The 19,328-nt window shown below is 40.1% G+C and overlaps 1 non-coding gene across 1 annotated transcript; it reads left to right on the forward strand.

Annotated features, from left to right (window-relative positions):
* Positions 1-17,340: 17,340 nt before the first annotated feature.
* On the forward strand, positions 17,341-17,445 carry LOC123807839. Its single transcript, XR_006783716.1, has one exon. It is a non-coding gene; the product is annotated as a U6 spliceosomal RNA (small nuclear RNA).
* The last annotated feature ends 1,883 nt before the right edge of the window (positions 17,446-19,328 follow it).

Consider the following 19,328-nt stretch of genomic DNA (forward strand, 5'->3'; position numbering starts at 1 on the left):
GAAGGCCTGTCCTCAACTGGACCAAGTTTCAACTCAGTCCTACCCAGGCCTCACTAATAAATCAGTGGGGATCTTGCCAGGATTTAATTTGCAGGAGTAATAGGGTTGGCAGGTGATAAGGACATAGCAGGCCAAGGATAAGATGTTCTTGGAGCCTGGGGAGCCAAGTGGTACTACTCTGATTGGTTCCCCAGGTCTGAGCCCCAGAAAGGGAGGGAAGGCAGGCAAAAACTCAAGAAGCTGCTAACTTGAAGGGCTCAGAGGCACCAGACCAGGCTGTTTGGGGGCTGAGTGCCCCCCTACATGGTGACATAGTTAAGGAAGGCCTTCTGTCCCAAGGATTCCAGGGACACCAGGGCCACATGGATAGCATACATGGTACCTGAAGGTCCCTCTGCAGCACCCATTTGTTCTTAGAGAGGCACTTGCCCTCCAGGGCCTAGACAGGTATTCAGGGGAGGCTTGTGAGTGCTGCTCATGCTCTCCCAGATGTAAAGGAGCCTTTCTTGAAGGGTAATGTCCTGTGTTAACTGAAGAAAGTGAGAGCAAGGAAAACAACAATTATGTTGAATATGACCCTAGTTGTACCCAAAGGCTATTGTAACCTGAGTTATCCCAACACTTTCTTCCCCCAACCTCATCCCTACAGTTCAACAAAAAGGAAGTTTTTCCTTGGATACCCTCATGTGGAGGGCTTTAGAAGGGTTGCTGCCCAGAAAGGCAACTCAAAGCAGAGGGTAATAGCATGGAGTTTGATTTGGGGCTACCTGTGAGCACAGTTGGGCCCTATTACTTGGTTACTATGTCACCTCAAACTTGTTCTTGAGTTTCTCCGTGCCTCAGTTTCTTTTTCTGTAAAATTGAGGTGATGATTGTAATAATGGCATCTAACTTGAAGGATTATTTGGAGGATTAACTAAATTAAGGCACATCAAATACTTAGCCCAAAATAAGACACCTAATCTCAGGTTACTAGTATGAAATAAGGAAAGTGGGACCATTGAAAGTAGAGGCACAGTTGGCAAGAGACCCTGCACCTTTGTAAGCCTGTGACTGTAGCTATTAGAATAGGGGCTCTGCTGGACTCACTGATACATGGACGAACAAGGGTTTGGGATCCTTATTGCCTCCAGGAAATTAGGTTTCCCAAGAGGGCCACTGAACAGTGACCCATGGTTCAGACTGTGAGTTTAGAAATACATTTGTGCCAGTTCTAATGCAGGTAGTCGGGTATGAATTCAAAGTATACTTATTTCACTCACAAAGAAACATTATTTTTATAAGCCAGAATGCAACTTCTCACATTTCTAATGGGATCCACTTTGGCCAAGATCAGGAACCAGTTTTCTGTATAGGACACCTAGAAGACACAGTAGGTGAAGGATGATGACATAGTGGATACATAGGGTACCGAGTAAATCAACCATGGAAGCCATGTGCAAACAGGCTCTTTGAAAACAATGGAAAGTGGGTGGTTTTAAAAGATTGTTTATCATGGAATAAGCTTGATGATCACTTTCTTTTCTCCTCTCTACAGATGTGTCTAAGGGAGAAGAGGATGAGAGTCAGAACATTGTTCCCCTGGAAAGTGCTGGAGGAATACTGACAAATTCCTCCTTCCCAGCCCTCTTTTTTCCTGGGCTCCATAGTGCCCCTGCCTTTCTGTTTGTTGTGTCCTCATCTCTAGTCACTCTCATTCTCAACTTGCAATACTCAAGTTAATAACTTGTTTCCAAAGACTATATCTATTAAATCAGATTTTATTTGTATTTCAAACTATACATACAAAATTCAAAAGGTACAAAAGGGTAGAGTGTCAAGGGAATTCTTCTCACCCCTGTCCTTCAGCCATGTGCTTTCCTGGGAAATAATCCACACCATCAATTTCTTAGGTATTATCCCAGAGATAGTCTGTCTATATATAAGCAAGTATGATACATTAGTTTTTCATATAAGCAAAGTATGATACATTACTTTTTTGTTACCCAAATGGTAACATACTTGGAAGAATTTAATTGCTCCATTAAGTCTTCTTTCAATCAGAATTCATTAGCCATTTTCTTGTCAAGAATTGGTGGGAGAGAAAAGGTGTTACAGGCAGCAGCCCAGGGATTACCCAATTTCCCTAACATTTACCTCCCCAGTGAGTGTTGTGAGGGAGCATGTGAAGGTAAAGGTGAGAAGTGTTGTAATGAGAGTCAATACTCCAATCTTGATAAAGTTTAAAGTCCCCTGAGACATTTAATTCCATGTATCACTGTCATTTATCAGGCAACACATGGGACCCTAAGCAATACAAGTGACCCTGGAACAACATGGGGTCATATTGGGAACTGCCCTGCCTAGTTTCAGAAGCTGTAATCCCTCATGGCTAAGGCTGAGTGAGAGACCTTGGAACCATAAGCCACTAAGGAGACAAAGCTTATCTCCCTGGCAGGGGTGCCACCTCTGCTGCCTTTACTTCACCTTGCCTGGCCCTGAGTGGATGACTGGTTAGCCAATGACACGTAAGATTCCTCAAGTGAGGGACAACCTAAGATAGGTACAGTTATGAAGGGGACCTCAGGAAAGGACTTGGGGGGCCATAGAGAAAGGGGGTGATGGACCCTCACCCCCTCAGCTTTGACATAGCCTGAGTCTTCATTCTGTCTTCAAGAAGTCTCCTAATCTCTTGGCTGCCTTACTTTCCCTGCCTGACTTAAGCCTGAAACAATGCCAGAGGTGGGGGCAGCCCTGTGCTGGAAAGGGTGGGTTCCCTCAGGGGATCAGGCCTAAGAAAGAATCCATAAAAATCCTGTGAAACCTGCTTTGCTAATACCCTCAATTTAAGTAATAAGGGTCCAAACATGAAATGAGTTTGTTTCCCCAAAGTTTTATGGCCCTTTAGCTATCTGACCCTGACTCAAAATAAGCCCTCATAGTTCTTTGAATGCTATCTATTGTTTGATCATTACTACCTAACAATGATTGATGAGCTTTACATATATGCCTGTATTCCTATGCAAATAAACCCAATAAAAGGCCATTGTGGAACAGGCTCATGGCCCTACTCCTTGGAGAGGTCGGCCACCTTTCCTCCCCAAGCAGATCATGTCTTGGTAGACTTATTCTCATCTGTGGTGGCTGGGGTGAGGGATGGGGGACCCCACAGGCAGAGCCCTCCAACAGGGTCGGGGTGCCAATCTCCTGTGGAGCCCTGTGAAAAATCCACATCTAGATTTCTGGTCAAGATGGCAGCATAGGTAAATATGGTACTTGCCTCCTCCCAAAACCACATCAAAATTACAAGTAACTTACAGAAAAGCCACCATTCAGAACCACCAAAAATGGAGCTGAATGAAAGTCCCACAACTACAGAATTAAAGAAGATACCACACTAAGACTGGTAGGAGGGGAAGAGATATGGTATGGGCTGGTCCCACACCCATGTGTGGCAGATGAAAATCAGGAAAGATATCTCAGCTGCAGAGGTCCCCCCTGAGAAGTGAGGTGTCCCAGCCCCACACCAGGTCCCCCAGCCCAGGGTTCCAGTGCCAGGAATAGAAGTCCCCATATGTTTTGGCTATAAAAACCAGTAAGGATTGAGGCTGAGGAAGATGGAAGTTTCTGGAGTTCCAGGCACTTTTTCTTAAAGGGTCTGTGCACAGACTTACTCAGACTCACTCCCTCTGAGCTCCAGCCTGGGTGGCAGCAGCTTGAAATGCACTAGAGACATACAGGGAGGAAATGAATTATTTGGCATCTGGGAGAGAGCTGGAGGGGCAGCTTTCTCACAGACAGAAATGCGGGTAGAGGACATTGTTCCTTTGATAAGACCTCCCTCCACAGAGCCAGGGGTGGGTGCCATGTCTGTGTCTCTAACAACCTAGCTCATACTGTTTACCCTGCTCTAGTGATTCCCTAAGGCCCCTCCCCATCCAATTGTAATGCCCACCCAAACTGTTTCCAGTGGCTTTTACATATGATTGAGTTGTCTTGGCTCATGCTTCAGATTTTCCTAAATTCTGTCAAACAAGCATCATCTGGCCTCAGCAAGCCCTGTATCTCTCACTAAGTGTCCCCAGCACTAGCAGCAGCCAGCCTTGGTTCATAGCTTGGCCTCACTTGGACACATACAAGCCCAGGACAAGTAGAAGCCATCTGCAGATCACTTTGTAGCTTATGCTGGGTGGCCTGGGTGGTGGACTGGGAGACACCAAAATGCTTTTAGTGGACAGCTTTAGACCAAATCAAAGCACCATCACTCAATGACTTCCACAAGTAACAGTCAAGGGGTGGAATTAACAAGGGGTGGACTCAACAGGTACCAGAGCCCTACTAAAGTAAGTCCTACACTGTGGGGTGGGCCTCTGCATAGCTAATCCTCCACAGCAGTGGGAGGTCAGTGGTTGGTGGTCCTTGCAGCTTATCAGCCTGGATAATTCCATCCCATTGATGTGCCAATGCAATCATGGCTCAACTACAAGAGGAGGGCGTACACAGTTCATATGGGGGGCTGCACCTTGAATGCTCAGTTTGGGTGATTAGGGAAGCTGTGCCACTGGACCCTACAGCACACCTACTACATTAGGCCACACTACCAAGCTTGGGGGAAATAGAATATCTACCTAAGACACAGAAACAAACACAGGGAGGCTGCCAAAATGAAGAGACAAAGAAACATGGTCCAAATAAAACAGAATAAAACTCCAGAAGAAGAACTAAGCAATCTATAAGATGCAGAGTTCAAAGCACTGATTATAAGCATACTCATGAACTTAGTAAGAACCTCAACATCATAAAAAAGTACCAGACAGAAATTACAGATACACTGAATGAAATGAAGAATAAGTTACAGGGAATCAATAGTACAGTGCGTGAAGCCGAGAATAAAATCAGTGATTTGAAATATAAGGAAATAAAAAACACCCAACTAGAACAGCAAAAAGAAAAAAGAATCCTCCCAGAAATGAGAATAATGTAAAGAGCCTTTGGGATAACTTCAAGTGTACCAACACTCACATCATGAGGGGGATGCCAGAAAGAAAAGAAAGAGAGCAACAAATTGAAAACCTATTTGAAAAAATAATGACAGAAAACTTCTCTAACTTGGTGGAGGAAATAGACATACAAGTCCAGGAAGCACAGAGTCCCAAACAAAATGAACCCAAAGAAGACCACACCAAGACACATCATAATTAAAATGCCAAAGGTTAGAGACAAAGAGAAAAAAGCAGCTATAATAAAGCAGTTAGTTAGTTAGTTACAAGGTAACTCCCATAAGACTGTTAGCTGATATCTTAAAAGAAACTTTGAAGGCCAGAAGGGATTGACAAGAGATATTCAAAGTGATGAAAAGCAAGGACCCACAATCAAGATTACTCTGCCCAGCAAAGCTATCATTTAGAATCAAAAGACAGATAAAGAGCTCCACAGACAAGAAAAAGCTAAAGGAGTTCATCACCACCAAACCAGTATTATATGAAATGTTAAAGGGTCTTCTTGAAGAAGACACAAATATGAACAATAAAATGACAATAAATATGTATCTATCAATAATTGAATATAAAAAAACAAAATAAATGAGCAAACAGAACAGAAGGAGAATCATAGATGCAGAACATTTTGACAGTTTCTAGATGGGAGGAAGCTTCAGGGAAGAGGTGAAAAGACAAAGGAATTAACAAGTACAAATCTGTTGTTACAGAATAGCCAGTGGGGATGTAAATTAAAGCATAGGCAATATAGTCAATAATAGTCTAATATCTATGTATAGTGTCAAATGGGTAAGATTCATCAGGATGATCACTTATTATGTAATGTCTGATCACTAGGGTGTACACCTGAAACTAATATTATAATTATGCCATCTATAATTGAACATAAAAATTATTTAAAATAAAAAATAAAAAAGCAAAAAACCTATGTCTAAATTTGACTCACCAAAATTAACTACTAGTAGACTAGTATTGACAGGAAGCCTTACCAATAATATAAACAGTTAATTAATACATATTTTGTATGTTATTTGAATTATATAGTGTATTTTTACAATAGAAAGAGAAAATGTTACTAAGAAAATCATAAAGAAGAGAAAATATATTTACAGAGCTGTAAGTATTTATTGGAAAAAATCCACATAAGAGTGGACCTACATGGTTCAAATCCATGTTGTACAAGGGTCAACTCTATACCTGAATCTGGGGTGGTTGACACAGGTGCACTTTATTGGTGCCTGTTTATAGGCACACATGTTTATGGTTAGACTTTCCCAGAGAGTATGAGTTCCACTCATAACTGAGACCAGTGGTTTTCACTGACAGTGCTTTGAAAGTTTTATTAGCTCTCACTCCTGGCACTTGGTGGATGGGGGCCAGAGATGCTAGACATTCATAACACTCAGGATAATTCTGCACAAGAAAGAATGTGTTTTTTTAAAAAAAAAGATTTTATTTTCAGACAGAGAAGGAAGGGAGGTGAGAGAAACATCAATTGGTTGCCTCATGTCACCCCTAAATGGGGACCCAGCCCATACTCCAGGCATGTGCCCTAACAGGGCATCAAACTGGTGACATTTCAGTTTGCAGGCCAGAGCTCAATCCACTGAGCCACACCAGCCAGGGTAAAAGAATGCTTCTTGAATTTGAATTCAGCTTTTGAATGCCCCAGATATTTGTGTAGTTTTTTTAAAAGCCCATCTTTAAAAATTATCTGATCCTAGAACCTAATTTTGTTTCCTCTGTAAACTCAAACTATTTTCTGCATAGTCACATATATTACATTTCCCAGAAATATGTCTACTGTGTGAATTGAAGAAAGCTTGCACTGGTTTTTTTTGGAGCTTTAATATGCGCTGCTCCCCATTCTAGAAATCCCATCACACCACTGACAGCAGCACTGCCTATGGTATTTAAGTTGCTGATAAGACTCAAAAACACTGTATCAGGCCCCATTGTAACCATACTGATTCCACATTTAGCTCAAAAAATTTGAGTTTCATTCACTTGAGTTGTGCCTGAACATTTTTATGGAAATATATACTCTTTTGTTATATATACCATCCTTTTATTTATTCTTTATCTTATCACATTATATTGATTTTCTTTCAACATTATATGGGTAAACAGATTGTATTATGATTTTCATTTCCAAATATAACAATATTTGTTATGTAAAAAAAAGTGTCTAGTTGCTCTGTTTTAGGGCCCCTTTTAGAGGTGGAGAGAGTTGGGCAGAGTAAAAGATGAGTAAGGGACCAGTAGTAGTAGAGTCAGCTGGGATGACAATGGGCGACTCCAAATTGGAAGTTATACATGGTCATAGCCAGAGGTTTCATCTTCCTAATCTCTGAGTCAGGAAGGTCTGTCTCTTCAAGGGAGCATGCAGTCTCATTCCTACATGGAACCTGGCTTCTACCTATATCCTCTGGGCTATCCTGTAGCAGAACAATGCATGCAGTGATTACATAGGGCCAGATGCAAGAGCATGCATGCAAATGGGCAAGAAAACCACCCAAAAGAACCCCAAATTAATGATGGGTTAGAATTTTATGTATGATGATCTAAATCAGGCATAAGGTACAGTAGGCACTAATTGCAAAGATACTTTATTTATATTTATAATATAGAAATATACTTACATTTATATATTTATTTTATTTTTTCATATGTCTTTAAAACATGTATCTATAATATCTGTAGGCCCTTCCATTCTTTTCTTAGGAAATTAGTTTTAAGAAATATAGTTGATATATTGCCTTGCACAGAAAACCTGACAAAAAAAGAAGTCTGTCTGCCTATGCTTTTCTAGTACCCAGTCATGCACCACATAACAAACTGCATATACAAATGTGATCCCATAAGATTGTAATGGAGCTAAAAAATGTTTCTTGTCTAGTGACATCATAATGGTCCTAATTTTTACTCGTGTATTTGTGGTGATGCCAGTGTAAACAAACATACTGTGCTTTCTAGTTGTAGAAAAGTATACAGCACATACAGTTACAGTAGCAGACATCTAGGTTTGTGTAAGTGCATTCTGTGGTGTTTGTGGAGGCATAAAATCACCTAACAATGCATTTCTCAGGACTTATCCCCGTAGTTAAGGAGTACCTGACAGTACTCTGACCACAAATAAGGCTCTCATGGTGAATTAATAGGAAACATTCTATAAGAACTATTTATCCCATGAGGGGCATGTGGAAGCAGTTTCCCTGTGTTTTCTAAATCCCACATTTCAGATGTTCTTCACCTCCCTCATACTACTTGTGTGGAACTTCCTGGGATGGCGCTCCTGTCTGGAGGACTTCTCAGGGCTCAGCTCCTGACCAGTTTGTGTCTTTGTTGCCCCACCTTCAGGTCTGTACTCAACTACCTGGACTATTTTGAAATCTACCTAATGGCCTTAGTGCAGAGAAAACAATGCCCTTAGTGTGCCCCATTATCATTGTTATCTCATCTTTCCTCCTTTCTTTGGCCAGAATTTCTTCAAGAATCCACAGCCCCCTTATTTCCTGTGTTCTACCACACTTCCTTAACCATGATTTGCCAATTATACTCCAGCCTAATAATAGCTGTGCTCCACGCTGTTGTAACTACAGTGTACATACACCTATATTCTGACTTTTTTCATTTAAGTATATGTAGAAAATTATACTGCTTACTCCAACATTCTTCAATAAAAATTTTTGTGTTGACTTTAAAATTATATTACATCAAGGGTAAATATTATTATTTACTTCCAAAATAATGCTGAATTAAAGATTTTGTGACTAAAGTTTTTCTATTCATTTGTATTATTTACATTGGCTAGATTGCCAGAGTTGTGATTTCTAGGACAGAAGAAATGAACACCTCATGGCTTACTCAGATCTTTCAGTATGTCATCATGATGCATTACATGTTTTGATTTTGTTTTTTAAATATATGTTATTGAGTATGCTATATCAATTGCACAAAATTTTTCCCCTTTTTCCCCCTCCACCTAGTACCCCATTCCCTCCAGTGATCCCCCTCCCCAGTTCATGTCCATGGGTTGTGCATGTAAGTGCTCTGGTTTCTCCATTTCCTACGCTGCTCTTAACATCCCCCTGTCTATTTTGTACCAACCCAATTATGCTTCTAAATCCCTATCCCTTTTCCTCCATTTTCCCCCATCCCCTTCCTACCTGATAACCCTCCAAATGATCTTCATTATCTAAGGTTCTGTTCCTGTTCTAGTTGTTTGCTTAGTTTTTGGTTTTGTAATTCAGTTGTTGGTTGTTGTGAATTTGTTGTCATTTTAGTGTTCATAGTTTTGATCTTTTTCTTAAATAAGACCTTTTTTTAGTTGTTGTTCAGGTACAGTTGTCTCCATTTTGCCGCCAGCACTCCCTTCACCCCAGACATACCCACTCCCCACCCTTGATCCTTCCACTCTTTGGTTTTGTCTATGTGTCCTTTGTACATGACCCTGAAAACCCTTGCTCCTTTTTCCCCTATTACCCTCTCCCACCTCCCCTCTGGTTACTTCTTTTAACATTTCATATAATAAGGGCTTGGTGATGATGAACTCTTAGTTTTGCCTTGTCTGGGAAGGAGTTTATCTGCCATTTAATTGTAAGTTATAGCTTTTCTGGATAATGTTGGTTGTAGGTCCCTGCTTTTCATCACTTTGAATACTTCTTGACAATCTCTTCTTGCCTGCAAAGTTTCTTTTGAGAAATAGGCTGATAGTCTTATGGGAACTCTTTTGTAGGTAATTCTGTACATTACTCTTGCTGCTTTTAAGATTTTCTCTTTATCTTTGACCTTTGGCACTTTAATTATGAGGTTTCTTGGTGGGGTCCTCTTTGGGTCCAACTTGTTTGGGACTCTGTACTTCTTGGACTTATATGTCTGTCTCTTTCACTAAATTAGGGACATTCTCTTTCATTATTTTTTCAAATAAGTTTTCAATTTTTTGCTCTTCCTATTTTCCTTCTGGCATTCCCTTGATTCAGATGTTGGCCCTTTTAGAGATGTCCCAGAATCTTCTTAAACTCTTTTAATTTTTGTTTTGAATTCTTGTTTCTTTATTTTGTTCTGGTTGAATGTTTCTTCCTTCCTTATGTTCCAAATTGTTGATTTGGATCCTGGCTTACCTTCTTTTCACTGTTGGTTTCCTATGGATTTTTCTTTATTTCACTTTGTGTAGCCTTCATTTCTTCCCTTATGCTTTTGCCACATTCAGTGAGATTTCTGAGCATTCTGATCTCCAGTGTTTTGAACTCTGCATCTGATAAATTGCCTATTTCTGCATTACTTAGTTCTTTTTCTGTAGTCTGCTCTGTTCCTTCATTTGGACCATATTTATTTGTCTCCTCAATTTGGCAGCCTCCCTGGATCTGTGTACTAAGTAGAGCTGCTTTGACTTCCTGTCTTAGCACACCTGTTATGTTTTATGGGACAGAGCCTTGGGTATTTGCCAGGGTGGGCAGTCTGTTCCACTGTTTAGTGGCTCTATGTGTGGGGGAGTGGTTGAAGAGAGGAAATGCCACTGCTGGCGGCCTTCTGGGGGCTTGCCTGGCACCATCCCATTTCCAATCACTTCACCCACTTCCTGTATGCAACTGGTGCCCCTCCAGCTGCTGCCCTAGTTGTGGTTTCCAGAGTAGGTGGGTTTATGTATGTTCCGGGCTCTCCTGAGAAACAGACATTTTCTTCTGCTACACCAAACCTCACTGGTTTTTACAACAAGAAGTTATAAGTCTTAATTTTTCTTGGTGCTGGTACCCTGGGCTGTGCAGTCTGGCCTGGAGTTGGGAATGCTTGGTTAAAAGGTGTTCCCCTGATTTTTATCCACCACACATGAATGTGGGACCGCCCATTCCCCTGGCTGCTGCTGCAGCCTCACTGTCATCAGCTTGCCACTGCCACGCTGTGTCCTCTCTGCCCGTTCCTCATCTTTACCCCTTCTACCTGTCTGGATGAGTATAGCTTCTTTAAATCCTTGGTTGTCATACTTCTGTACAATTAAATTTTCTGGCAGTTCTGGATGTTTTTCATTTTGAAATTAGTTATAATCCCTCTTATGGTTGTGCAAGGAGGTGAAGCATGTCTACCTATGCCTCCATCTTGACCAGAAGTCTATGCTTTGATTTTACATACTGGATTTTTATTTTAATATTTTCCCCAGCTCCCAGGCTGACTGTACTCATGCCTTAAGCACCTCAGCATTCTGAGAGGAGGAATCAGGTGGGTGTACTTTCCCCAAACCATTGTTGTAAGGAGTCAAAGTGTCACTGTTCCAGGTGTCAAGGAGATTGGGGAGTGGAGAAAACATTCTCACTGTTGAATATTTTGATATAATATAATAATAATAATAATAATAATAATGATTATGATATTGATAGCTACTATTTATTGGGTTCTTTTATGTTAAACATTTTATTATCTCAGTTCTTCCTCACAATCACTATGTCAGGAAGGTATTGTTATCATCATTTTATGAAGAAAAAGCTGAGGCTCAGAGAAGCAAAGTAAATATACTTTCAGCTGAAAGTTAAAGAACACCAGATGCAAGTGGCTGAAAATAGTATGACCATAAGTAAGGAGGGAGTTGCTTCCAGGTTGCTTTGACAGCTCAATAGTGTCATCAAGGAGCCAACTCATGGCAGTCTCCTTTTGTGTTTATGTGTGTGTGCATTTATTTTTATCAGGACAGAAATATTTCCCAAAGCCTCTCAAGCAATTCCTCTTTATATCTCATTACCCAGGAGTAAATTACTTGGTTAAACCAGCTCACAGGTCCATCTGTGAGCACATTGCCTCCATCTCCCAATTGCTAATACAATTGCATTATTTTTACCAAGAAAATGGAAATGGTATTAAATGGGCAATAGTGTTAATTACATTTCCCCAACATTCCATGGTATATAGTTCTCTTCTCACAATACAATGCTATCTTCCAAGGCCTTTGTCTTTTAATGTGTTAACAGTGTGAATGTCTGTGCATGGACATGCATATGTTCCAGGTGCTCACAATTTGGTGCTTGTGGCCATCAATTCTAAAATTAAGAAATCAGAGGAATGCTTCAGTAACTCTTGTCTGCTATCTTGCAAAAGAGAGATGGGGCAGGATGGTGTGGCACCTTCATAAGTGACAAGGAATAGAATTTGAAGAACTAGAACACGGGTGGCAAACACAAGGCCTGTGGGCTGAATCCAGCCCTCCATCTTGTTTTATCTGGTCCAGCACTTTGCTTCTACCCAGTGGCAGCACCAATCTCCTTGCCCCTAGTTAAGGATTAGTTACATTTATACAGTCCAAAAATTACATTCAGCCCTTTAAAGGCAACCATGATGCTGATGTGGCCCCCAGTGAAAATGAGTTTGACGCCCCTGAACTAGAAGATCTGGATTCTAGCCCCAGGTCTGCTACTTTCTATCTGTTACTTTGGTTAAGTTAATTAACCTTTCTGAAGCTCAATTTTTTAATCTTTAAAGCAAGAAGATTGAACTAGGGGATCACTAAAGTTTTGTTCAGATTTAGTATTTTATAGGCAAAATGCAATTTTTATTGAGCTACTGTGAGCAATGCTCTGTACAGTCTATCATGTTATTTTTTAAAAATAAAAAACTTCAACTGGATCCACAATGGCAAAGGAGTAAGTAGAAAGTACACTAACCTTCTCCCAGGACCAATCTGGAATAACAACTAAATTTTAGAGAAATCATATGGAATAAACAACTAAACAATAGCAGGAAAGAAGCCTTATAACCACAGATAGACAGACGAAACAGCTTCATTGCAACATGACTGGTACGTAAGGAACAGGAGATGCAAGAGGACTGGCTGAGCTATCACATGAGGCAGCTGAAGTACTGGAGGGATATTTCAGTTGCCAGAGGTGTCCTCCTGAGAAGTGTGAGGTCTAAACTCCAAGCTGGACTTCCCAGCCTATAGCCCCAGAGCCCCAAAAGAACCCAGATAATATCCAGCTGAGAAAAAATGACAGGGTTTCTCTGTGCCAGAGACAGATGACTGGAGTCACACAGAGCCTTTTAAAGGGTCAATGCATAAAATTTTATTTGTAGCCACTTACCTTGGGCTCTGGCAAATGGGGTATGCAGAGGAGACTGGAGGTGTTTGTAGAGAGGCTGGGGATAGTAGCTTTGGGGAGAGAACTGAGAAAGCAGCCACCAGGATCCTGGTGCTGGGACATCCCCCATACTGCTGGAGCTATATTGCTCAGACAGTCCACCCTTTCTGAGTGATATTAGCTGCAGGGGAAGCAATAGCCCCACCCACAGGATTTACTCTGCTACAACCTGTGGTACTTAAGGCTGACTGTAAAGTACAGAGTGAATAGATTAACTGAAGGAGTCAGCCCTAGATAGTGGACCCCCTGTAATCTTCAACAGACTGCCTAAGGCCAGACTGGAAAACCATCTGACATCACCAGAGGTGGACCCAGAAAGAAAAAATACAGTGGTAAATACTAGATGCTACTGATATGAATTCCACTGCACTCTTCTTCATGATTGCAATATATTCTTTCCTGCACAGCTTTTTAACATTCATTTCTTGTCCTTCAAGCTTGTCCATATGAAGTCACTAGATTTTATATTATAGTTTATTTCAAATCTCATATTTTGCTCCTCCCTTCTCTTATCCCATTTTACCTTCTTTTCTTATTTTCATTTTAAATTCTATTTCTCCCTTGCTACCAGTTGTTTTCATTCCACACTATTTCTCCCCCGTCCAGCCTCTAAAAATTATTTTTCTTGTCATTGATCACCTCACATTCTTTTTCCCACTCTTAAAATACCCTTGTACTCTCCCCACCTTTATCCGTCTTTGCTCATTAGTTGTGGATAAAGTGGTGGTTGTCACATTTCTGCCATTTTATCACTAGATCACTATTTGATATTACAAGTCTCAAATTTTAACATTCCCCTCTCTTACTCAATACTACCTTCTCTTGTCTTTCTATTTTTGTATCAAATTTTAATTCTCCCCTGTCTTAGCCTAGTTTTCATTCCTCACTCTTAGTATTCCTTCTCCCTCTATCATCTCAAAACTACTTCCCTTTCCTCTAGAGAGCTCTTAAGCTTTTCTTTCTTTTTTTTCCTTCTTATTCCCATCCCACTTATATTAATCTTAGCTCATTTGTTGTTGATAATGCTGTAGTGAAACTTTTTCTTCAATTTAGTTCCTCTTTTTAATTTATTGACTCATTTTTCCTTTTTCTTTCATTCCCTCTCAATATATTTTTTAAATTTCTGCTTAAACCTGATAGTATACACTTCCTTTCTCTTGCTCCATTCTGTCTTCTTCATTCCCTTGTTAATTTACAACATAAATTTTGCTTTCTCTCTTGCCTTGCTCTGATTGCCTGCCCTTATTATTGCTCCCCCATCTACACTCTCAAAATCATTTTTCTTTCAGTTAGCTATCTTATATTCATTTCTCCTTTCTTATAACAGCCTTAATCTCTTTACACTCTTATTAATACTGACTCATTTGCTGTTAATATTGGGATTGTGGGTGGGGTGTATTTTTTGCAGGTGTGGAGTTTTTTCCTGGATTGTGTGGTTTTGTTCTGACAGCATCTTCACAACAGAATACAAGATGTGGTGGGTAGAGTGACTTTCAGTCAGTCAGCTGGAGGGAACAACCTACCAAAAAATGACCCCATGGAAAAAAACATTAAAACCAGGTAGCCAACATAAACAGCATAAAGGTCATCCCAAAGACATCAGGTTCAAGATTTCAAGAAGACTGCACCACTGAATTCCACAGATCTTCTAGCATTGAAGATTACACCATGAAGACAGGGTGTCAGAGCAGATCAATCTAAAAAGCAGAAAAACAAGAGTACCCAAAATGGGGGAACAAAGAAACAACCACCAATTGTAAAAGAAGGAAACCAAAGAAAGAGTACTAAATGAAGGAGAGGCAAGTAAACTATCAGACATTGAGCTCAAAACAATAGTTATAGGAAAACACAATGAGCTCAGTAAGAACTACAAAGAACTACAGGGAAGCTGCAATGAACTTATTGTAAACTAAGTCAGCATGAAAAAGGACATAGAAACTACTAATAAGAGCAAGAAGGAAATGAAGAACACAATTTCTGAATTTCAGAACACAGTAGAATGAATTAAAAACAGGCTAGATGAAGCAGAGGATGGATTTAGCCAGCTAGAGGACAAATTAGAATAAAAAAAAAATCCCAAACAGAGCAATAAAATGAAAGTCTCAGAAAGAATGAGAGGGTTTAAGGGAGCTACAGGACAACATGAAATGCAATAATATCTGTATCATTGGAATACCAGAAGGAGAAGAAGAGGAGCAAAGCATAGAAAACCTGTTTGAAAAAGTAATGAGAGAAACCTTACCTAAATTGATGAGAGAAAAAGCCACACAAGTCCAGGAAAGAGAGAGGGTCCCGATCAAGATGAATCTGAAAAGGCCTACTTCAAGACACATCATAACAAAAATGGCAAACTTTATTTTTTTAATTGTTTTATTGTTGTTCAATTACAGTTGTCTGTATTTTTCCCCAACCCTTCCTGCCACCCCCTCCAAACCCACCTCCCTCCCTTGCTCCCACCTTCCCCCTTGGTTTTGCCCATGTGTCCTTTATATTAGTTCCTGAAGACCCTTCTCTTCTCTGTCCCATCCTCCTTCCCCTCTGGCTATTCTTAGATTGTTCTTATTTTCAATGACTCTGGTTATATTTCATTTGACTTTTTTCTTCTGTTGATTATGTTTGAGCTAAAGGTGAGGTCATATAGTATTTTTCCCTCACCACCTAGCTTACTTCACTTAGCATAACACTCTCCAGTTCCATCCATGCTGTCATAAAGGGTAGGAGCTCTTTCTTTCTCACTGCTCTGTATAATTCCATTGTGTATATGGACCACAGTTTTTTGATCCACTCATTTACTGATGGGCATGTAGGCTGCTTCCAGCACTTGGCTATTGTAAATTGTGCTGCTATGAACATTGGGGTGCACAGCTTCTTTTGGATTGGTGTTTCAGGGCTCTTAGGGTACAATCCCAGCAGTGGAATTGCTAGGTCAAAAAGCAGTTCCATTTTTAGTTTTCTGAGGAAATTCCATACTGTTTTCCACAGTGGCTGCATCAGTCTGCATTCCCACCAACAGTGCACTAGGGTTCCCTTTTCTCTGCATCCTCTCCAACACTTGTTTGTTCATGTGTTTATATTGGTCATTCTGATGGGTATGAGGTGGTATCTCATTGTGGTTTTAATTTGCATCTCTCTGATGGCTAGTGATATTGAGCATCTTTTCATGTGTCTCTGGGCCCTCTATGTCCTCCTTGGAGAAGTGTCTGTTCAAGTCTTTTGACCATTATTTAATTGGGTTTTTTGTCTTCCTGGAGTGGAGTCAGGTGAGTTCTTTATATATTTTGGAGATCAAACCCTTGTCTGAGGTATGAATGGCAAATGTTTTCCCATTCAGTTGGCTCTCTTTTTATTTTAATGCTGCTTTCTTTAGCCATTCAGAAGTTTTTTAATTTGATGAGGTCCCATTTGTTTATTATTTCCTTTATGTCCTTTGCTTTAGGAGACATATCAGTGAAGAGGATGCTGCATGGTATGTCCGAGATTTTCCAGCCAATGTTTTCCTCTAGGACTTTTATGGTGTTATGACTTATATTTAAGTCTTTTATCCATCTTGACTTTATTTTGTGTATGGTGTAAATTGGTGATCAAGTTTCATTTTTTTGCATGTAGCCACCCAGTTCTCCCAACACCATTTGTTGAAGAGGCTATTATTGCTCCATTTTATGCTTCTTCCCCCTTTTTTAAATATTAATTGACCATAGAGTCTTGGGTTTATTTTGGGGCTCTCCATTCTGTTCTATTTGTCTATGTGTCTGTTTTTATGCCTGTACCAGATTGTTTTAATTACAATGGCCATGTAATACAGTTTGATATAAGGTATTGTGATTCCTCCTGCTTTGTTCTTCTTTTTCAAAATTATTCCAGCTATTTGGGGTCATTTATGGTTCCATATAAATTTTTGATATGTTTTTTCTATATCTGTGAAATATGTCATTGGTACTTTAATTGGGATTGTATTGAATCTATAAAACACTTTGGGCAGTATGGCCAAAAAATGGCACAATTTAAAGATGAAGATATAATCTTAAAAGTGGCAAGGGACAAACAGCAAGTTACATACAGGGGAGATCCAATAAACCTAGCAGCTAACTTCTAAACAGAAACACTACAAGCCACAAGGGAATGATAAGAAATATTCCAAGTAATGAAAAGTAAAGGCCTGTGACGAAGAGCACTCTAACCAGTAAGACTCTCATTTACAGTGGATGGCAAGTATAGGAACTTCCTAAACAAAAAAAAGGGGGGTTCACTTTGACAGCATATATACTAAAATTAGAATGATACTGAGAAAATTAGCTTGGCTGTTGCACAAGAATGACATACAAATTTGTGAAGCATTCCATATTTTTACCAGAGCCAAGAGGAAATGAAGAACACAATTACTGAATTGAAGAACACAATAGAAGAATCAAAAGCATGAAATGCTTTTGAAGCACTTGAAGGTGACATGAAGCAGAAGATTGAATCAGTGAGCTAGAGGACAAGGTAGAAAAAAACACCCATAAAAAGTAAGAAAAGGAAAAGAGACTCAAAAAAAAAAAGGAAGAGGGGTTAAGGGAACACCTGGACAGCATGAAACATATTAATATTCTTATAATAGGGATACAAGAAGAAGAAGAAGAAGAAGAAGAAGAAGAAGAAGCAGCAGCAGCAGCGGAGGAAGTGATAGAAAACCTGTTTGAAAAAGAGATGATGAAAACTTCCCTAATTTGATGAGAGAAAAACTCACATGTAAGTCCAGGAAGCTCAAAGAGTACCAATCAAGAGGAACCAAAAGAGGCCCACTTCAAGACACATCATAATTAATATGGTAAAATTCCAAGACAAAGAGAGAATCTTAAAGGGAGAAAAAAATAGTAACATACAAGAGAGCCCTGATAACACTAGCAGCTGATTTCTCAATGGAAATGCTATAAGCCAGAATGGATTGGCAAGGAATATTTCAAGTAATGAAAGACAAAGGCCTACAACCAAGGTTACTCTATTCAGCAAGGCACTCAATTAAAATGGAAGGCCAAATAAGGAGTTTCCCAGACAAAAGAAGCCTCAAAGAATATACCTTCTCCAAACCAGCCCTGCAAGAGATGCTAAAGGGTATGCTTTAAGAAAAGGGGAAAAGAGAGAGTAAGAGAGAGAGGAACATAGGCATACTGGTGATGCAGACCCCGGCTTATGGGACCAAGTCCTGTGGAGGAAAAGGGACAACATGGCTTCTCTTTCAGGAGGAGAAAAAACCTTGGCCCTTGCCTTGACCAGCCTTTATTTCCTTTCTGGGCACATTACATGATGGTCCTCATTTACCATGCACAGGTTTGCTTTAGGTGGTTACCTTTTACAGAAAACAAAGGAGATGCTGTTGCTAATCACATCACAGAAGAAGAATATTTGCAAATGCAAAGGGAAAAGTGGTTGAACTGGCAACACTCCATACTGGGGGTGTTTAGCACAGACTTTAGGAAGTTACAGTAAGCCCTTGCTGCCTCAATTCAGGGTGAGGGAGTTTTAGCAAAAGCAAGTCTTATAGCATTCTAGGTGCATAGCAGACCTGATTCCCCATGGAAGAACCTATCTGTGGGCATGGGTCCTGTGCATCAGACCTTGCTTTCCACTGGGAGCTGGGCCTATGCCACACAGAATGGTCTCCTACACAAAGGAAGTAAAATGTCAATGAATAAGTACCTGTCAATAGTAACCTTGAGCGTAAATGGATTGAATGCTCCAATTAAAGACATAGAATAGCTGAATGGATAAGAAAATATGATCCATATGTATGCTGTCTACAAGAGACCCACTTCAGAATAAAAGACCTATACAGACTGAAAATAAAGGGTTGGAGAAAAATATTCAAAGCAAATGGACAGGGGAAAAAAAGTAAAGTAGAAATACTTATATCAGACAAAATAAACTTCAAAACAAGGCCATAAAAAGAAACACAGAAGGAAACTTTATAATACTCAAGGGAAAAATCCATCAAGAAGACATAAACAGACGTCCGGCCAAGACAGAGGCATAGGCAGACACTCAGTGCCTCCTTGCACAACGAAGATAGGGACAACAACAATTTAGAAACAGAATAACAACCAGAACTGACAGAAAAATTTAACTGTATGGAAGTCAGACAACCAAGGAGTTAAAATAGACAGGTTCATCCAGACCAGTAGGAGGGGCGGAGTCGGGCAGCTTGGCAGATAAGGGTCATGTGGCACAAAGAGTGTTGGTATCAGGCGCATAA

The sequence above is a fragment of the Phyllostomus hastatus genome, unplaced genomic scaffold (genome assembly GCF_019186645.2).
Source record: "Phyllostomus hastatus isolate PE091 unplaced genomic scaffold, TTU_PhHast_1.1 phas_scaffold_46, whole genome shotgun sequence".
NCBI lineage: Eukaryota > Metazoa > Chordata > Mammalia > Chiroptera > Phyllostomidae > Phyllostomus > Phyllostomus hastatus.